Source organism: Pinus tabuliformis, chromosome 2_2, assembly GCF_031772625.1.
Source record: "Pinus tabuliformis cultivar Carrire ecotype Pingquan chromosome 2_2, CPIR1, whole genome shotgun sequence".
Taxonomy (NCBI): Eukaryota; Viridiplantae; Streptophyta; class Pinopsida; order Pinales; family Pinaceae; genus Pinus; species Pinus tabuliformis.
The window spans coordinates 249,547,473-249,567,891 of record NC_142300.1 but is presented as its reverse complement, the minus strand read 5'-3'; positions in this window follow the sequence as shown (position 1 = coordinate 249,567,891).

Genomic DNA, 20,419 nt, shown 5'->3' with positions numbered 1-20,419 from the left:
TTACATGAATGCAACCCACTTCCTGTAATCTTCACTATCTCGAGTAAAGGACAACTTCACTAAGGAGAGTGCTCTCTCTTGCATCCCTCCCATGATTCCAATCACAATATGAGGCTATTAATTCCCAAGAAAACATCTAAATAAATTTTGGGAGCATGCTTCATGTTTGTCACGCACTATTCCAAAACCTTTAGTCTCTAATGTTATCCTTCTTAAGTCTCGAGGTCTTTCCATGCAATGTAGGCTATTACGTTTCACATTTGGGGTGGGTCTCATTTTCCTTTAACAGAGAAAGGTCACATTTCTCAGTTGCATGGATTGGAGATCTAAACAAGTCGTGAACCTAGTATTCAACAGCAAATCACAGGTCCCAACTGTGATTTCGGGAACAAGGATGTGACTAGGTCGCAATCCCATTTTGCAGGGTTGGTCACACACATCATCTGGTCACATCTTTGACTGAATGGTTGGGGCACAAATTTTTTATCATGTGACCAAGAGAGAGGTCGCATGGTCGTACCCTTTTGGAGCATGGTTCTGTGGGTTGCAGGTGCAATTTGAGGAAAGATCGTGGACAAAATATGCAACTTGTATGATACTAAACACACCATCATTTTCCAGTGGAAATATACTAGGATGTCAAGGTATTGACACCTTTGGCACATTATCTAAGCATTGATTCAATTAATAGAATGATCTTTTTTATTGACCCAAATGATCCCCATCATCAGATGCGCTCTATGGAAATATCGACAGTGCCAAAATGCCTTAAGAAGATAGTTTCCAGGTTTACAAGGGTCGCTCCCCACCCCAAATGTCCTCCAAAATATTACGTTGTCCATACCCAAATAAATCGCCAACTCCTTGTTTTGATTATTATGACACTTAATCATTGTCAGCAGAGAACAAACCCTACTGCAATTCGTGACTTGGCCAACAATCATGGCCAATTGCAGTTTGCGTTGCGACTTGAGGGTGATCATAAGTGGATTTGTATCCCTGGGAGGAATTGCAACCTTTAAATGAAAATTCTACTCCTAAATGGAATTGTGAATTGTGCTTGTCAAATGTGCCCTGAGCATAGGGGTCTTTTCATGTCGCAACAACGCAAGTCGTGATTTCATGTCACGATGTTGGTTGCATCTTCTTTTCGCTTCCTCGAGGCATAAAGGATCTAATTGTGTGACCCCGATGGAAGTGCGACTCGCTGGAGGTCACAAAGTCGCATCTCAAATAGGTTGCACTCCTTGGAGGCTTACCTGAGGTGTTAAAATATGATCGAGCGATTATGAGTGGGAGTGCGATTTCCTGGAGGTAGCATAGTCGCAGAATGCGGCTAGTCACGTTTCACAATTGCATCCCTGTGCCTTGTTCCTGAGAATTTCCCAGCTATAGATTCGATGGGGTGATCTAGTCACAATGTTACATATGATTATCCCACATCCGTTAGGAAAAACTAACTAGTCTTGTGCTTTAGCCAAAACAAATCAACAATTCGAGAGCGTGGGAAGCCTCTAAACTAAAGCCATGATGCATTTTTATTCATATTAGAACATTTTTTGTGATGGTGCATCGATGAGAAGTTATGGTGTCTGCGGCGCACGACTTCACTATGCATGCCTCCAAATAGCAATAATTGGTAATTACCGAAAGTAGTAAATATGTGAAATGGGCCTAGTTCCATTTTCTAGGATAACATAGCCAGCTTAACAAATTCTCTCCCTTGTTAAAATAAGAGATGAAGTATACTTAATTCCATCTCCCATTCCTTAGTAACAGGTTTTATTGGTAGGTGTTATGTTGGACTTGAACTGATAACTTGGGCCCTATCAGGCAGGCTTACTCATTGCTAAGTGTTTCCACACGCTCATACCCTAATGAGTTCACCAATGAAACGACGATAGTTGATCAAGAAAGAAGGAAGATATCCACTTCTTTGTATATGAGTATCCCCCATCGAATAGATAAGGATATCGACCCCAAATATATAATCTGGCTATCCTACCCATAGAATAAGGTTATCAAGATATAGAGAACACCTGAAAGGTCTGAAGGCATTCATGCTATGCTATAGTTCATCTTGGTGGCGACCCTAAAAGTATTCAAATATGCCTTACCTTATTTTGTCTTATGCCTATCTTTCTTGAAATAACACCCATACTATGCTATATTTTCTCTTGGCTTGGTACCTATCCTTGATAAGTTTAACAAAAAGAAAAGACAGGCTACTAAAGGGCTAAGTCCAATAATGAGGAATTTGACAAGGTATTATTTTGTGCTTTTGTCTTCTCTTAACTGAACTGTCCATATTGAACTAAATTAACTTTACTAAATAGAACTAAATGGATGTATGGCTATGCCTTCCTTCCATCCCTTCATACATAAATCTATCCCTCTGAACAAGACCTACAGAATCAACTTGGTTTCCTTAGCTTTTTAGTCTCCTCATTTTCAAGGACAAGGACAAACCTCTTGGTAATGGGTCTCCCTTTTGACTCTTGATCAAGATATAGGCATGACTAGCTCCTTGGGTCTAGGTAAGTTCTCTTCCTTGTCTTCCTCTTTTCAAGGTAAAGATATCAAGGTCATGGCTTTGGTTAGGCTTTAATGCAAAGGAGACTGAGATGCGAGACGAACCAAACATAATCCAAAAGAAAACAACTCATATGTCATTGAGTTTGGAAATGATTGGCATGTATGTACATATGTGTTCCACACATATTCCTTTGATCCTAGTTTTCCACCACGATGAATGTTACACATGTCACATTATTTAGCTGTTCCCGTCAAGATAATCGTTGAATAGATCTTCCATCCTCTGTTGACCTTTAGTTACATGGTGCTCATTCCAACATTGTGTGCAATGGTACACTGATGTTAGGAGTCTCAATCTTCCTTTGCGACTTGGCATTCCTTTTTGAAGAGTCAAATTTGGTGGTCAAAGAAAACCTCTTCAACGCAATGCTTGAAACATTTTTCTTTTAAATTTATGGTTTGGGATCACTTTCAAGTGCATCATTTGGGCCACTCAATCTTGATTCCATCATAAACCTTCTCGCCACCCTTAAATGTGATGTGTATCCTTGTACCGCTTTAACGAGTGGCATTTTAATAATTACTCCACAATCATCACTTTCTTTATGTTAGGTCCCTATAATACTAGTGATTCCCCCATTACTATTGTCATTGTAATCCTTATTGTTTTTGTTGTGCCCCTATTATCCCCATGTTGTTATTATTGTGCCCCATAATAACCCACTATTATTATTGTTGTGCCCTTATATCATTATTGTTATGTCGGCTTTGATTTTATTGTGACCCCTTAGACTCCTATATATACAAAGGAGGTTTTTTTCATTTGTATCATCCAAGAATTATTCATTTTGTGTAATGTAAAGGAGGTTTCCCCCTCGAAGAGGCTGATTTTGAAGTCGTTTATCTATCTTTTCTTCTATTTTGTGAGCTGGTTGCATAACATTTAGTATCAGAGCTTTGGATTCTAGGGTTTCGCTGCTCCAAATAGGTCATCGCGGAATTTTTGCTATAACTTTTTTTTCTACGATGTTTCAGAAGCTCACATTAAAACTCGTTTGAGCCGAAATCACGATGAACCTCACGTCCAAATTTCAGATCTTTTCTCGCTATATTTTCGGAGATATGATCCAAGGAAGTTAGAGTTTTTGCAGGCTCCCGAATTACATCCCAATCAGGTGACCTTGGGAAAATCGTCATAACTCTATCTGAGCATCAGATTGAAACTTCGTATGAAGTTACAGAAATAGGATGAACTGTAGTTTTCTTTGTATCGTTTTCATATCTGAAGGTCGAAACGGTGACACATGTCACTTTGTACAAGTTCGCTCTATTGAAAAAGTATATAATCAGGACATCTTGGGAGATTGGGCATAACTCTTTCTCCAAGAATCCAATTTCGATCAAACTTATGGCATTGGAAAGATGACGCAAAGGGATACCGCAAGACAAAATTTTAGAACTTGGAGATCTGCAATTACAGAGATACAACATATTCAATATCGAGCTCCTATAAAGCCAAAAAAGGTGTGTAGTCTTTTTAAAATTTTGCATAAATTTGGGTTGAAAAATTAGTTTGAAGTGATTCAAAGGGCATAGTGAAGCATAATTATCATTATTTGATGCCCTGAAGAAAGAAAATGGAAACACCTAGTAAGCAACCTAAAATCTCTAGCATGACTCATGAAGAAGAGGAAGAAATGCAACATGATATATCAAAATTACGAGACTAAGTGCAACAAAATTCACTCTCACAAAAGGTAACAAAAGCTAAGATGGATGGTTTAAAGAAAGGCATGGAAGCTAAGATGAATGGTGTGGAAGCTAATATTGATAGAATGGAATCTAATATGAATGGCGTGGACACTAAAATGGATGGTATAGAAGAAAAATTGAAAGGCAACATGAAAGATTTGAAGATAGATTTGACAAAGTTGCTACAAGAAATGCTTACTAATGGCGAAAGGGTAGTAAAGCAAACTCATGATAATAACAAAAGAAATTTCAATCATGATTTCATAGAATTTAAAGTTGGATTGAAGACCCACCATGTTCCAAAGATCGATATGAGGAAGTTTGATGGCAAGAGCAATATTTCGAACTCCATAATGTGCAAAAACGCACAAAAGGTACACATTGCAACTTTATATTTGGAACCAAATCAGTTTGTATGGTATCGATGGCTTTATTATCATAAACAAATTTTCACTTGGGCAATTTTTACGGAAGAAATGATAGAACAATATGAGGATACAAAAAACAACATCTTTTTTAGCCAATTGATAAATCTCAAACGAAAGGGTTCAATGATGGAGCACATTGAGGACTTCCAGAAATTGAATATAAGGGTAAAAGATATTCCAGAGGAGCATAGGATTTAGGTGTTCATAGGGACTTTAAAGGATAAAATCCAACATGAGGTTTGCCTTTAGGAACCTGATTCATTGGAGCAGGTATTCAGGTTGGCACAAAAAATGGAAAGCAAAATTATGGCAACAAGGAAACCTACCACTCACAACTATAAATATGGAATTGTTGTTGCCCCTAGCCTTCCACAACCTACAATGTTGACACCACAGAAATTGGAAGAAAAAATAGCAAAAGGGCTTTGTTACAGTTGTTATAGCAAATACACTAAAGGTCATAAGTGTGCTGAGAAGAAATTATTTTACATAGATTGTGAAGAGGAGGAAGAAAAGGATCACGAAATGTCAAAAGAAGAGGATATACACCAAGAAAAAACCCTAGAGAAAGAAGAAATTAATCTGACCATATCTTGTAATGCATTGGCCGGAATTACCACTCCTCGAACTATCAAGATAGAAGGACATATCAAGAAGAAAAAGGTAATAGTGTTGATTGATTTGGGCAATAACCATAATTTTTTTCATTGTAAGATAGCCAAGGAATTGAATTGCTTCCTATATCCAGCACCAAAGTGTCAAATAATGGTTGCAAGTGGAGGAACCTTAAATTTCTCTGGAAAGTGCTATAATATCAAGTTAGCCATGGGAGAATATGTATTGAATATCCCAATTCTTTCCATTCCAATGGGTGGTGTTGATGTTGTACTCGGAGTCAAATGGATACAATCTTTGGGTACGATAGCTTTTAATTTTCAAGAACTTTTCTTGAAATTTTCTTCGAAAGGAAAGGAAGTTGAATTAAGGGGTATCACAGGGAAACCGTGAAAGATAATCAGCTCTAACGGAATGACAAAGCTTCTAAAGAAAGAACAATGAGGTGTAATTGCACAATTATGTTCACTAGAGGTTCCCACATCGAAAGCATCTATTTCTCCAGATCTCCAAAAAGTCATGTACAATCATTCCAAGGTATTTGAGACTCCCAAAGGCCTCCCACCTATTCGTGATCATGATCATGCTATTCATTTGATTCCATGAAGTGTTTCTCCAAACATCAAGCCTTACAGATATCCCTATGCCTAAAAGAGTGAAATTGAACGTATGATTGCATAAATGCTAGAGGCTGGTATAATTCAACCTAGTCAAAGTTCTTTCTTTACTCTAGTAGTATTGGTGAAAAATAAGGATGGATCATGGAGCACGTGTCCGGATTATAGGGAGCTCAACAAGCTTATTATTAAAGATAAATTTCCCATTCCTGTCATTGATGAATTATTGGATGAATTGCATGGATCAATTTACTTCACCAAGTTGGATATTCGTTCAGGATATCATGAAATCAGAATGAAGATTGAAGACATTCCGAAAACAACATTTAGAACTCATGAGGGTGAATTTTTTGGTCATGCCTTTTGGCCTTACCAATACACTTTCTACATTTCAAGGTTTGATGAATTCCATTTTCAAACCCTTCCTTAGAAAATTTGTGTTAGTATTTTTTCATGATATACTAATCTACAACAAGTCTTGGAAGGATCATGTTCAACATGTTGATAGTGTGCTCAAACTATTGGAAGAGAAACAATTATATGCAAAAAGCTCCAAATGTTTCTTTGGAGTACAAGAGGTGGAATATCTGGGTCATATTGTATCTCATGAAGGTGTTAAGGTAGACCCTATAAAAATTAAAGCCATTAAGGAATGGAAAATCCCCACGTCCATAAAGCATCTACGAGGATTTCTCGGGTTGACAGGGTATTTTCGCAAGTTTGTTAACGATTATGAGAGAACAGCAGCACCTCTAACAACATTATTGAAGAAAGATGCATTTTCATGGACTCCAGAAACAATGAAGGCCTTTGAACATCTTAAAGAGGCAATGTGTCAAGCACTGGTCTTAGCTACGTCCGACTTCACAAAAACCTTTATTATGGTATGTGATGCCTCAGGAAATGGAATTAGTGTCGTTTTAATGCAAGAAGAAAGACCCAATGCTTTAGAAAGTTGTCCAATCAAAGGAAAGTATTTACACAAAGCTATTTATGAGAAGGAAATGTTGGCAATAGTACATGCACTTAAGAAATGGCAACCCTACCTAATGGGAAGACACTTCAAGGTAAAAATGGATCATGATAGTCTTAAATACTTTTTAGAACAAAGATTATCTTCAGAAGAGCAACAAAAATGGGCCACAAAGATGTTGGCTTATGACTTTTAAATCATCTATAAAAAAGGGAAGCAAAATGTTGTGGCATATGCACTCTCAAGAAAGAATGAGGATGTGGAAGGATTGCTTTGTGCCATTTCTATTATCCAACCAAATTGGATAAACGAAGCAAGGGATGAATGGAAGAATGACGAAGAAGTGTGGGCACTCATTCAAAAGTTACAACAAGATCCCAATACATATTATACATTTAGCTGGAAATATGATTTGTTATGGTACAAAGATCACTTACACCTATGTAAGAATTCCCAACTCAAACAAAATATTCTTATGGAATTTCACACCTCTCCCTTAGGAGGGCACTCGGGATTTTTAAAAACTTACCACAGGGTTAAGAAGGAATTTTTTTGGGATGGCCACAAATCTGATATTCAAAAGTTTGTGGCGGAATGTTTGGTTTGACAACAAAATAAAGTTGAAACAATTAAGACCCCATGTCTATTACAACCTTTATCCATTCCAAGTCAACGTTGGGAGTAGGTTTCAATGGATTTTATCATAGGTTTACCCAAGTCCGAAGGAAAGAGTGTCATCTTGGTGGTAGTTGACAAGTTTACCAAGTATGCACACTTTTGTGCATTATCTCATCCATTTAAAGCCAATATAGTTTCTACTTCATTTATGGAAACAATTCAAAAGCTACATGGAAACCCAAAAATTATTGTAAGCGACAGAGATCCCATTTTCACTGGAAATTTTTAGACATAATTATTTTCTTGTCTTGGTACTCAGTTAGCTCATAGCTCATCTTATCATCCTCAATCTGATGGGAAAACTAAGATAGTAAAAAAATGTTTGGAAGGATGTGTCAAATGGTTGCCTCTAGTTGAACGGTGGTATAACACATCCTTACATACTGCAGCAAAAATGACCCCATTTATGGCACTTTATGGATATCATCCACCATCCATCACATCATATTTAAGAGAAAATTCTAAGGTTCAAGAAGTGGAAGATCACATCGAGCATCAACAACAAGTTATCCAACTCTTAAAGGACAACCTCACTTTGGCACATAATAGAATGAAACAACAGGAAGATCAACATCGCAGCAAAAGAAGTTTTGATGTAGGTGACTGAGTATTTCTACGACTACAACCATATAAACAAACGTCCCTCAAGCAAGCTAAGAAGGATGATAAATTATCACCAAATTATTATGGTCCATACAAGGTGTTGCAAAAGATTGGTACTATGGTATACAAATTGGAGCTTCCTGTAGCTTCCCGAGTGCACCCAGTTTTCTATGTTTCATGCTTCAAGAAGGTTATAGGTGACAAGCTACCAATTCAAACAATATTGCCAGAACTTGACGAGGAAAGAAAAATCGTATTGGAACCTGAAGCAGTCACAAAAACAAGAACTCGACAGCTACGAAATTGATCAATTTCGGAGTATCTCATCAAGTGGAAGAACTTACCTGTTGACGATTCCACATGGGAGGATGAGAATTTTATACAAATGCATCCAAAACTACTCAAGCATTGAGGACAACACTTTTTTGAAGGAGAGGGGCATGTTAGGTCCCTATAATACTAGTTATTCCCCCATTACTATTCTCATTGTAGCCCTTATTGTTATTTTTGTGCCCCTATTGTCCCCATATTGTTATTATTGTGCCCCATAAAAGCCCACTATTATTATTGTTGTGCCCTTATATTATTATTGTTATGTCGTATTTGATTATATTGTGACCCCTTAGACTCCTATATATAGAAAGAATGTTTTTTTCATTTGTATCATCCAAGAATTATTCGTTTTGTGTAATGTAAAGGTGGTTGCCCCCTTGAAGAGACTAGTTTTGAAGTTGTTTATCTATCTTTTCTTCTATTTTACTATAAATATGTGTGTACATTAACAAAACAATCATCCAATCTTAAGTATGCTCATTGTCAAACCCTTCAAGTTCACATTTGACATTAGTTTTTCATAAATTTGCCTCGTTTGATATGTATCTGAGCCACCTTCCCTTGATCCCCTACAGATAAGAAGAAACAAAACCAATTAGTTTACCCAAATGACATACACATGTATATATTTTGTACGTGAAAGCATGGAACTCAAACAAATAATGGAAATAATTCACTAAAGCAACATGAATCTCAAGTATTCCAAATTAAGTTGTTATACATAGTATGGTTGAGGAAATCTTGCTTCAATTTGGAAATCAACCCGGCATTCAAGCACCTTAACAGGCCTAATAATTGTAGGCGACCATGCTATTATATGAACCCCAAGGTGATGTCATACTTATAGGATAAACGCATGGAAGTATTTGTTAACATGCATCTTAGAGAGTGAGGACTAATTCAAATCAAGGTTGGACTTTCAATCACATAGTCTAAGGTTATAATGATGTAAGGGAAAGATATAATTAACACAAACCCTAATGCACATGTTGCGATGGGGAAACCAATCATGAACCTAAGGGACAATGATGATTGATGACTCTTACCATGGTGCCCTGCAACACCGATGAGAATTTTCCCTTATAGACATATAAATTAGGTTAAAACACGAAGAGGAATCTTCATGTTGACAATCTAGGGTTTCTCCCAAACCCTAATATGGGAACCATAAAGAAGGCCAAATAAAGTCATGCCCATCCACCCATAGATGCCTCCACTAATTGGCAGCGTACCCTATAGGAGGATAGGCTTGAAGTCACGAGGTTCTCAATGCTCCTTGAAGCGACAACCCTCTAAACCCTAATGCAATCATCAAGTTTATAAATGAAATAAAGCATGATGCATGGGTGCAATGTGTGAAGTGTGAGTGGGCACATCAACAAGGTTTTACAGGAAGGGTTGCATGGAAAGTAACAAGTTGAAAACCTTATCAAAACCCGGATAGCCCAGGGTGAGTATAAGGGAGGGGCAACCCAAAATTTTGGGTGTTGTTGTAGCAGCTACAACACTGGGGTTCATATAAACTTAGAGGTGACAATGCTATATGCAAAACAAATTAGGTTCTACTCATGTCACCCTTAGTCATGAGATCAGATCAAGGTGTTTAGAGACCACTCCTTCAGCTAACTATAAGGATAAAAATAAGTCACAATTGTAAGAAGATGAATATGATTCTATTATAGAAGTGAAAGTGCCCTACATTCCAGGTAACTGCTGAATTGGAATTACATGAAAGAAATAAACTAGTCTAGTTGCAGAAGTAAACCATGTTATTCTATTTGTAGACCTAATCAATGTAACAACCTACTTACATGACTCATCTATCTATTTGTACTTGCTTGAAAATGAGAAATTCAACCTTCAACACAATTATGAAAAAAAATGCCAATTCTAATTATATTTGATGTCTTAGGTTTGTGGTGAGAAGAAAATGGAGTTAGAGTGGTCTTAGGGTCTTCTCTAATAATGAAATCTAAGCTTGGGGATCATTATTCAACTTCAATATACAAGGGCCAAAATCTAGAGCAAATCTAGTTGAAGGAAAACAATGCAACAGGTAGTATTACAGGAGGCCCTATATTGCTATAGGAGGCCCTGTTTTGCTACAGGAGGGGGGTCTGATAGCCTTTTAATGACTGGAATGGTGTCTTAAAGGTGCAAGAAGGTGGATGAAGGTAGAATAAGGTTATTGAAGGGTGTGGGAGCCCCTTGGCCAATCCAAGTACCCCTCAGAGGTATATCTTGCATCAAATTTTGTGTGCATGGTGTCTTCCATTTACATTAGCATAGTGGTCTCGGTGGTAGAGTTTGGAAGCAATGTGATGTGTCTATAAGGGATATGGAGTGGCCTAGGTGGATGTATAAATGTGATCCAACCACTGCAGGTCAACACAATCCCTGAAAACCAATCAAACACATGCATCAAATGATCACTATTACAACAAAGTAAATTAACATGGAAAATATGAGTTGAATTTTATTGAAATCTACTCTAACCCACAACACAACTCCTAATTTCCAAACCAATGCTACTAACTCCTAAAGTGCATAAACTAAACATGCAAAAGGATTACAGTCTCATACTTAACAATTTCCAAGAAATCATAAACAAATATTTTTTGGTTGTTATTGTAGATCTTCCAATCACTCTTCCCACAAGAGAGGTGATAGGAAAACCTACAACTACAAATTTTGTAATATAACACCTACTGAAACAAGAAAAGCATTGCAATAACTTGAGCAGGAACAAGGAAGAAATATAAGAGAGGGACTAAAGCCTCTGGATAGGGCCCAAACATAAGGGTTTTAGCCCTCTAAAACTACTTTAGATGTAGACCAATAGTGCAATTCCCATTAACATAAAATAAGGGTCACATACATCATATGAAAGATGATAACAATGTCAAGCACTAGGCTCTCAATAGCTACTCCTAGCTGCAACAAAAATTTGAATCCTAATGAGCCTTTTGGCTAGTTTATTTATACAAAAAGTAGTTGAGGGAAGCTCCCTTGAAAAGAGGAGTGGTTCCCTCCAAAATCTCAAGATTTGTGGATCTGGTGTCCTTTGGTCTTCCCACGTACTTAGATTTCCTCAGTTGCTAGTGAATTCGAGTTGTTGGTGAGGATTTTGTGATCTCAAGCCGAGTTGGAGATTTAATGAGGTGGATAATCCTTGTATATTCTCTCTGGTTGTCTCCATCAATCCCCTGCATAGTAAATATCTCCAAAAATGCTTCTTTTTCCTACATATTAATCACATTAGGCCATGTAATATGAAAAACACCCTTTAGTATTATTACTAAGCATATTATGGCTAAAAATACAAATTAATGTGAGAAAAGGAGAGTTTTAAGGGCTAGAGGATGGCACAATGAACCTCAAAATGTACCTATTTATGGGCCCCATCAATTTTGACAAATGTTTTTTTGATTGCATCGATTGTTTTTGTCTTATTGATCTTGTTTCATCTGCAAACATAAAAATAAAATGTAATGAGTGTATCTACATTGGTGAGAATAATGAAAATTGAAATAAATAATATACATCAATGTAAATTGAATGGGAATCTACCATAGCAAGAAGTGACACATAAACTATACACATGGTTTCAAAACCAAGTCTTATGCCTTGTTGCAACAAGTCTTATGATGGTGTAGTTCCATACTTGGTTTCCTGGATGTTTTAAACCCCATTATAAATCATAGGTTTAATATAAAAGATTTTTTTGTTCTATTAATTATAAACTTACTGAAGTGAAACAACATAGATACTTACAAATTTCACAATTAATTTTTGATATGCCAATGTATACTCACAACCCATATTTAACCCAATGTCAATCAATTTTTCTAATGGTTCTTCTCTGTATGTTAGCACTTATTTGAAGACATTCAAGGATGGTTGTTGTAAAATGACTTAAAATATACAAAAATTAAACCTCGAGTTGTTATAAGGGAATATTAATAATTACTTATGAACTTTGATATCAACCCTTTTCTTCCTTGTCATCCTATTTAATGTGTTGAATGAGTTCCATTTTGTTTTCTTTTCTACAATAAAATACTTGAAAATTAATATATAATGCTATAAAAAAAATATATGTGTACAAAGTCAATCATGATTGCATACATTTGAAGCACGTTATTGTTGAGATGGTTCCTCTTGTGATGCAATTATGTCCATTTCTTTGACTATCTCATTGTACACTTTTTTTGACATTCCTACCGACATGTTTTGCTTATCAGCTCATTGATCATTTCAGATTTTCATAATATTCCTCAAAAAAGTAATAAACTATTTTTATATTGATATATGAATACTAAATATAACAAAATTGATATTAATAAATGAATGGTTTGTAGTAATATATACATATAATTGTAGAAAATCATTTTAATTAGGAATATTACCTTTTGAATTTTTTTTCGTTGTTGTTGTATGTTTTTGCTATTCCAAGTATGACATGTCTCATTGACCATTGCTTTGGAAATGCTTCGTGTAGTTTAGATATAAGTTAGTTCTTGGAATCATTGGATTGATTTTTGTATTGTAAGTGGAAAGTACGACTATAAGTTAGTTTCATTATATCCCTTATAGTTTTGTAAAACAATTCCCCCTTTTCATTAACCTCCAACACCACACTAGATGAGTTAAGAACCAATTCATCGCCATTTACATGTTCTATAATTTTTCTTTTCTTAGAACGTCATTAATATTTTCCTTCGTTGTTGCTCCCTGTAGAACATTAAACATATATGAATTAATAGATTGTTTGAAACATGTTCTCTAATATTCTTAAGTATATTATTAATGAATAAAAAGAGAGTAGTATTTTTTCATTCACTTGATTCATCCTTCTGCAACTTTTCTATCAGGATTTTACGCTCTTCTGCACTTAAATTAGAAATAATATTATCGACCTTCTTCATTTTGTGGCTCTACATGACACACACTAACCAATACATATTAGTTAAACTTACATATAGTTCAGACATATAAATTTTGTAAAGAATTTGCAAAGAACTTGCCTTCTTTGTTTTTTTTATTATGTGATATTATTGTGTCGATCAATATTTTTGTTACTTGACACATTCTCATACATTTTTTTATCAATATACAACCTATATCATTCAATACAGAAGCCATTAAATATATTTTATACATAAATCAAATAATTTTCAGCCAAAAAGAGCTCTGGTTACCGGTGGGTTTATTGCATTTATTTGAATAAACATACCAGTGTGTTTATTCCATTAAAGGCATTGTGCATTTAATTATTCGACACCATCAACGAAAATTATTAGTTTTTAGTAATTTTAAATTATGACAATGCGATTTGTAATGATAAACGCACCGCAATGACTTAACGGTCTTATTTGGCGAAGGCGTGTCGGTGCATTATATTACACCGGAAGCACGGATGAACATACTAGATAGAACCAACAATGTTATAATATACCGGTGCATTGTATTACACAAGGCGCACCAATGTGTTACATTACATTAGCGCACCATGAAACATATATATATATATATATATATTTAAACAGACAAGGCCAACAAGGTTTGGATCTAATTCAATAAGCGATCCCCCTAATTTATATATCAAGCCCCATATATCTAATAAGTACAAAAACTCATTAAATCTTAAAAAAAAAAAACAAAACAAAACAAAAACCCTAATTGTGAAGTGGTAGAGGGAGTTAAACCCTAAGGTGAAATTTTGCAGTCATGTAAGCAAGAAGAATCAAGGATTTAAGGTAAGTATTGAATTTAATTATTTATTAATTCTGAATTTTAATTAAATTTAAATAGGAATAGAGATTGTAAAAAAATTTACTAGTAAAATCAATAATATAATTTTATTATACAATGTTTTTATTTTTTATTTTAATTGTGAATAAATCTAACAGAAATTGTAAAACAATTTAACTGTAAAATTTAAAGATTTTGTTATGTAAGGTTTTGAGTGAATCACCATACCTTTCAAATTCTGACCTTTTTGCGGTTTTGTTGTCGCTGAAATTTTTCCTATACTTAAATTTTGGAGCCTACCGTGGATCTTGCAGTTGACCTTTCCACAGTAATTTCTAGCACGGTTAAGTATTTGAGCTCCCTTTTGGATTGTAAGTGTCGAAGTCACCTGCTCGCACATGTTGTGTCAGCGAAGAATTCATGGGCGCACTCCTACACGCAAGATTGAATAAGCCTAGCACGGTATATCAAGACAGAGCTTGCGCTATGTTCAATCCATGTTGAAAGTTAGTGTGCACTGATGTTGACAGTTAGTGCGCACTGATATTGACAGTTTCTCACTTCTAGTTGCGTTTGTACTTCTATTTTGGTGAGTTTTCCAAATTGACGCTTATGCACACCCTTTCTTTCACAATTATCATTTTCATTCTTTTGACTATCGCTTTTGCACTATCTCACTCTAATTAGTGTCGTTTTCGAGTTATCTTTGCTCTAGCATGTGTTGCTTCCACTGTCGTTCGCATATTGTGAGTGTCGTTCACACTTTTCTTGTCATATCACAAGTGTCGTCTTTTGGCGTAAGAATTGTTGCTTATCGCATAAAGTGGAGTTTTGGCTTGTTTAAATAGGAAATATTTGTGATAATGAGTTTTTCTTATCATGTAGACATGTTTTTCACTTATTTCCAAAGTTTCAAGCATTGTCGCACAAGTGTCACCACTTTTGCCGCAAAGTGTATCTTTTGTGTTGCACTTGGTAGGAGTCGTCGCAAAGTTGTTGCATTGAGTAAGGTATGTTTTTCATATGTTCAGAGTGTTCCTTGTCATGTCAACAAGTGATCTAAGAGTGTGATCATGCTCGGAGTCTCTCTATTTCTCATCTTATTCTCACTAATCCAACACTTAGTGTAATTGGGAAAATTCCTCGACCGGGCCACTTAGCCTCCTTTTGCCTAGCCTAAACTACACATTACGCAATATCATCCCTCAAGAAACACCATTGTCCCTTGGAAATGTGCAATTCATAGTCTCTTCCTTCCAGGACTGCGCACTACGTAATCACGGTGCTCAAGCTTAGCCTCTAACCTCCAAAACTACGCAATCTCTCTCTCTTGCACAGTCAAAATTGCACATTGCATAGTTTCAAGGCTCAGGACTCAGCCTTGAGCTCCTGAAATACACAATTACACAATCACCCAACCTCCTATTCCTCCCAAAATTGCACAGTAGGCTGAATCAGTGCTCAACCCTTAGCCTGGCCCACTAAGCTCCCAAACTGTGCAATATTCCTCAGTCTAGCTTGAACTGCACATTATGTAGTCTCAGGGCTCAATCTTAACCCTTGACTTCCTGAGTTGCATAATTGTGCAGTCACTGAGCTTCTCCCTCAGCCTTCCACCCGGTTCCAACTCAGTCAATGGATCATCACGCAACGTCTTAGACTAGGGGTTTATCAGACTGATGTCGTCCTATCATGAGTGAATTGCAGATGCATGTACTCTGTCATACCATGACAAGATGATGATGATGAATATGTAGAAGGAGGCCATGAGGATACTTCATTAGTTGCAAATACAAGATCATCAATCAAGAGGAAGCAAAGGGACATCAAATTGAGACAACAGTTGGAGATCAAGTTACACTAAAGACTCCTCATCTCTAAGCCATTTTGGAGGAAAAAGAAGAAGGTCATGATCCATCTTTTAGAAGACACAAAGCAAGCAACAACAAAGAATGGCTTGACATTGCCATGTCATCATGCAGTCCATGTCATCAGTGTCATGTCATGAGTCATCATGTGCCACATCATTTTGTGGAATATGTAATTCAATATTGGAGAAATATAATGTAAAGTGGAAGTCCAAGAGTCATTCATGTAATGTGAAAAGTCATGTAGGAAGTCAAAAGGTCATAAAGAAGTTGAAAAGTCATGAGGGTAGCCCAAGAGTCACAAGGGAGGTGAAATATCACCCCCTTTGTTATGTATACACCCTCATGGTACAAGCAAAGGAATTTTTCACCTTGGCCTCTCCCATAAGCCATCAGAGAGATAGAGTTAGTACATTTGGGGAGCAAGTCGTGGCTCCAATGATCCACTATTGGAGTTAGTGATGCTCATTGTATTCATGTATCTTGGGACTTTTACTTAATACTTGAAGTCTGATGGCCGACATGTTTTCATGCATGGATTGTGAATATTTGTAAGATTGTTCTATGAATATTTATGATTCATGTTTGCTTTCACATGTACTAAAGAAGTTTAACTATTTCAGTTATTTTAGTGCTTATCTAATTGAAGATGTGTTTTAATGGTTGTAATAATCGTCAAATCTATGTGGATCATTCTCCTTGATGTTAGGCGATTATCTTTTCGCTTGTGTGTGCTGCTATTAAGGTGGTACTATTACCTCTCTCTTAGAGACTCACCTTTCCTCCCTCCACAGTAGAAGAACCTGGATACACCTGCAACCAAACATTCACCAGGAACACTTACTTGTTTTTTGCAAAGGCACATATACCCTTCTCTCTCTTACCAACAGTTAATGCCAAGGAAAATCTATAAGAAAATATGGCAACCAGGTCGATACTCTGGATTGGGCTCCTATTCAAAATGGTGTGAGGTCTAATTGGGACTTCACATCGGGGAGACCCCCTTGGTTGACGCATTTCCAGCACCGTCAATAGGTTCCAAAATATTTTACTGCTCCTCCTCCTCAAATTAATATACATCTCATGTCGAATAATAGCTACCACATACACATCTATCTGCAAGCACATTAAACGAACATATCTAACATGACCTAACAATATACACATCAACGCCAACATATAAATTAAGTACATAAACATGAACAAAAAAAATGCCCCATATATGTGTGTGTGTGTGTGTGTGTGTGTGATCATCCCTACACAAATCCATAAGAATGACTTTCCCAAATCCCTGAGTTTTTGGGTCTGACTGCCTCAAATCAGCACTTTTAAGGCCCAACGCACCCTAGCCTTTTAGGGACCTACAATCAGCAACAGGTTGCTAAGTTTTGCACCAACGATGATCAACAACAGGTTGTCCCTTGTTGGGGGTGCGTTGATTCTAGAAATTCAGGAAAAATAAAAAGGATCTTGAAGCTTCCTCTTCAAGAAGCTTCTAGGAGTTGTTTCAACCATTTACGTAGGATAAGTGCTTTGAATCCTATATGATCCTATCTTAGAGATTTCACCTCTTATCCCTTGAGCTCATCCTCCCATCAAGAGTGGATCTCAATCCTAGATTGATAAATGGATGAGAATTTGTATAATACCACACTCTCCTATAAATCTACAACCATCTACAACATCAGGGTTGGATTTTGGAGACTAATCATACCCTCATGTTGTTGCTTTGAACCTAAGAGAGTTATCATCTTCATGCATTAGGGTGACATTGAGGTGTGCTTTGTGACAAGGAAGGACAAGTCAACTTGGGGAGATCTCTACAAGATCAACTTCTATTCTTAGTTGTAAACTCTCTCCTTTTCATATTAATACAAAGAGTATATTGTTTTCCTATATGTGTTATGTTATGTTTACATTCATATATTTCAATGCTTTGTTTATCCATTGGATAGAATGATTGGATAATGCTACATAGATGTCATATAACTTTGACTTGTGTTGATTGTATGTGAAAGTTCTAATTATAGCAATCAGAGCTACGATTGGAGCTTACAAGTCGAGAGGAGAGAAGATCTTGTGGCGGATCCCAAGTAAGCCTCTTTCCATTCTCTAATTTCTCTAAGGGGAAATTTATATTATTTACTTTCTATTATTCTTGACCAATCCACTAGGTCTAGGGAAGATACTTATGTCCACAGTCATAAATTCCACATAACATGTTTGATATTGTAGATTTAAGTCTTATTGAGCTATTGCCTTCGATCTTGTTTCAAAATGAATGAAATTGAGGTCCCCATAGAGTAGAGGAGTAGTGGCCTTCAACAAATGGGTGTTTTCCAAATTGGAGCAGTAATTCCGTGATAGTAGTTGTGTTACAGAAATGGTCATTTCTGTCGAGTGATAGCTAGAATAGTTGATGGTAATCAACTCACTACGATTTGGGATTGAGTCTCCTAGTCTGTGGTGGAAGGCTATACTAGTTAAGGTTGAGTCTTCTACCCGGTGCAACCAACATCTATGTAAAAGACTATTTGCTTGACATAATAGAGAATCAAAGCAGCGCAACAAGTGTGGGTTTTTTGGTCCTAGAGGGGTTCTCCACCATATACCTTGTGTCTCGTTTGTGATGATGTGATTTTGCTTTGGTGTGTTGTTTATTGTTACTTTCATGGTTGTTTTCGGTTTAGTTTCTTACATGGTTTATGCTTATGTGATGATATACTAATGTGTTATTGGTTAATTTATGAATGATTCAGAAGAGAAGTTTAAATTAGTAAAAATTGGTAATAAGACCCACTACTTATTCAGCACCCCCCCCGCCCTCTCAGTAATGCTCAAAGTTTTTAAAAATTGGTATCAGAGTGGGGCTTTTAGTTGCAACTTGATCATTGGAGAGTCGATCTGGGGTTTATTGGCAGAGATTTGCATTTTTTTCTTCAAAAAGATTTCTCCAAGAAAATCGATCCTCGCTACTGCAAATTTCAAGGTATGGCAAGAAAGGATGAAAAATCAATTATTGTCTTATGGACCTTAACATTGGAGATTGGTTTGTGAAGTATATGATGAGGATTCACCTTCATCTAAAGTAATGAATAAAAATTATCAAGCAAGGAGTATCATTTTTTAGAATCTCCATAATGCAAACCTATAAAAAATTGGAGATCTAAAATTTGCCAAGGAGGTTTGGGATATACTACATATGTTATATGGAGCTAGCAGCAACAACAGTGATGAAGAGGTTGAGAAGAGAAGCAATAAGAAGAAGAAGAAGAAGAAGAGATACAAGAAGAATGAAGCTCTAGTTGAACCAGTTGTGCAACAGAACAACATATTTGAAGGTACAAGTCATAATGATTATTTTTTAGTTATATTTTTTATAAGAATGGTGATAATAATTCAGATTTGATTAGTGAAGTAAATGATGATCATAGTTTCATGCTCCTTAAAGTTGAATATGAATCTGCCATGGTTGTTATTGAAGAACTTTCTGGTAAAGTTGGTATACCAACAGATGCATGCAAGGAGCATGATAAGGTATTGCTTATATGTGATGAAAAATAGAAGAATTTTAAGGAGGAGATCACTACTTTGAGGACACAGCTAGTAGAATCAAAAAAAAAAAAATGAAGAATTCAATTGTAACAAGCAAAAAGAAAAGAAGGGCTATGTTGAAGCACTTGAAGATGTGATTTCCAAATTGAGAAAACAACTTGAAGAAAAGGACTAGCAGTGGGAGCAAGCAAAGAGCACCATAGAAGTGGAAAAATATGGCTCTAAATTTCAAAAAGGAGAGACAAGTTTTCATGTAGGAAAGAATAACAAAGAAAAACCAAAGAAGCCTGCAGCAAAGAATGTGACCAACCATCAGTAGCAAAAAGAAGAGAACCAAGTGTAGCTTTCACATCTAGAAGACCATTCGCTCCTAGGGTTGAGAGTACTAGTTTTCAGAGGAGGAATCAAAACTCCTTTGCCCCCTTGATGGGCGAGATCAAGTGTTTTTCTTGTAAAAAATTTGGACATGTAGCTGCTACTTGTAGGAGGAGAATGCACACTTCTATGCAGCAGTTTGATCAGTCAAGTAGAGGACCTGTCTTCAAGTATACAAGTTCATTTAAAGGTTATTATTTTTCTTGTAACATGTTTTGCCACAAGGCCATTAATTGCATATATAGCATGAGGAGATGGAGATTTGGCATGAGAAACAAAATATCATATCCTTTGGCTACATATCTTGGTCATATAAAGTGTTATGTGTGTCAT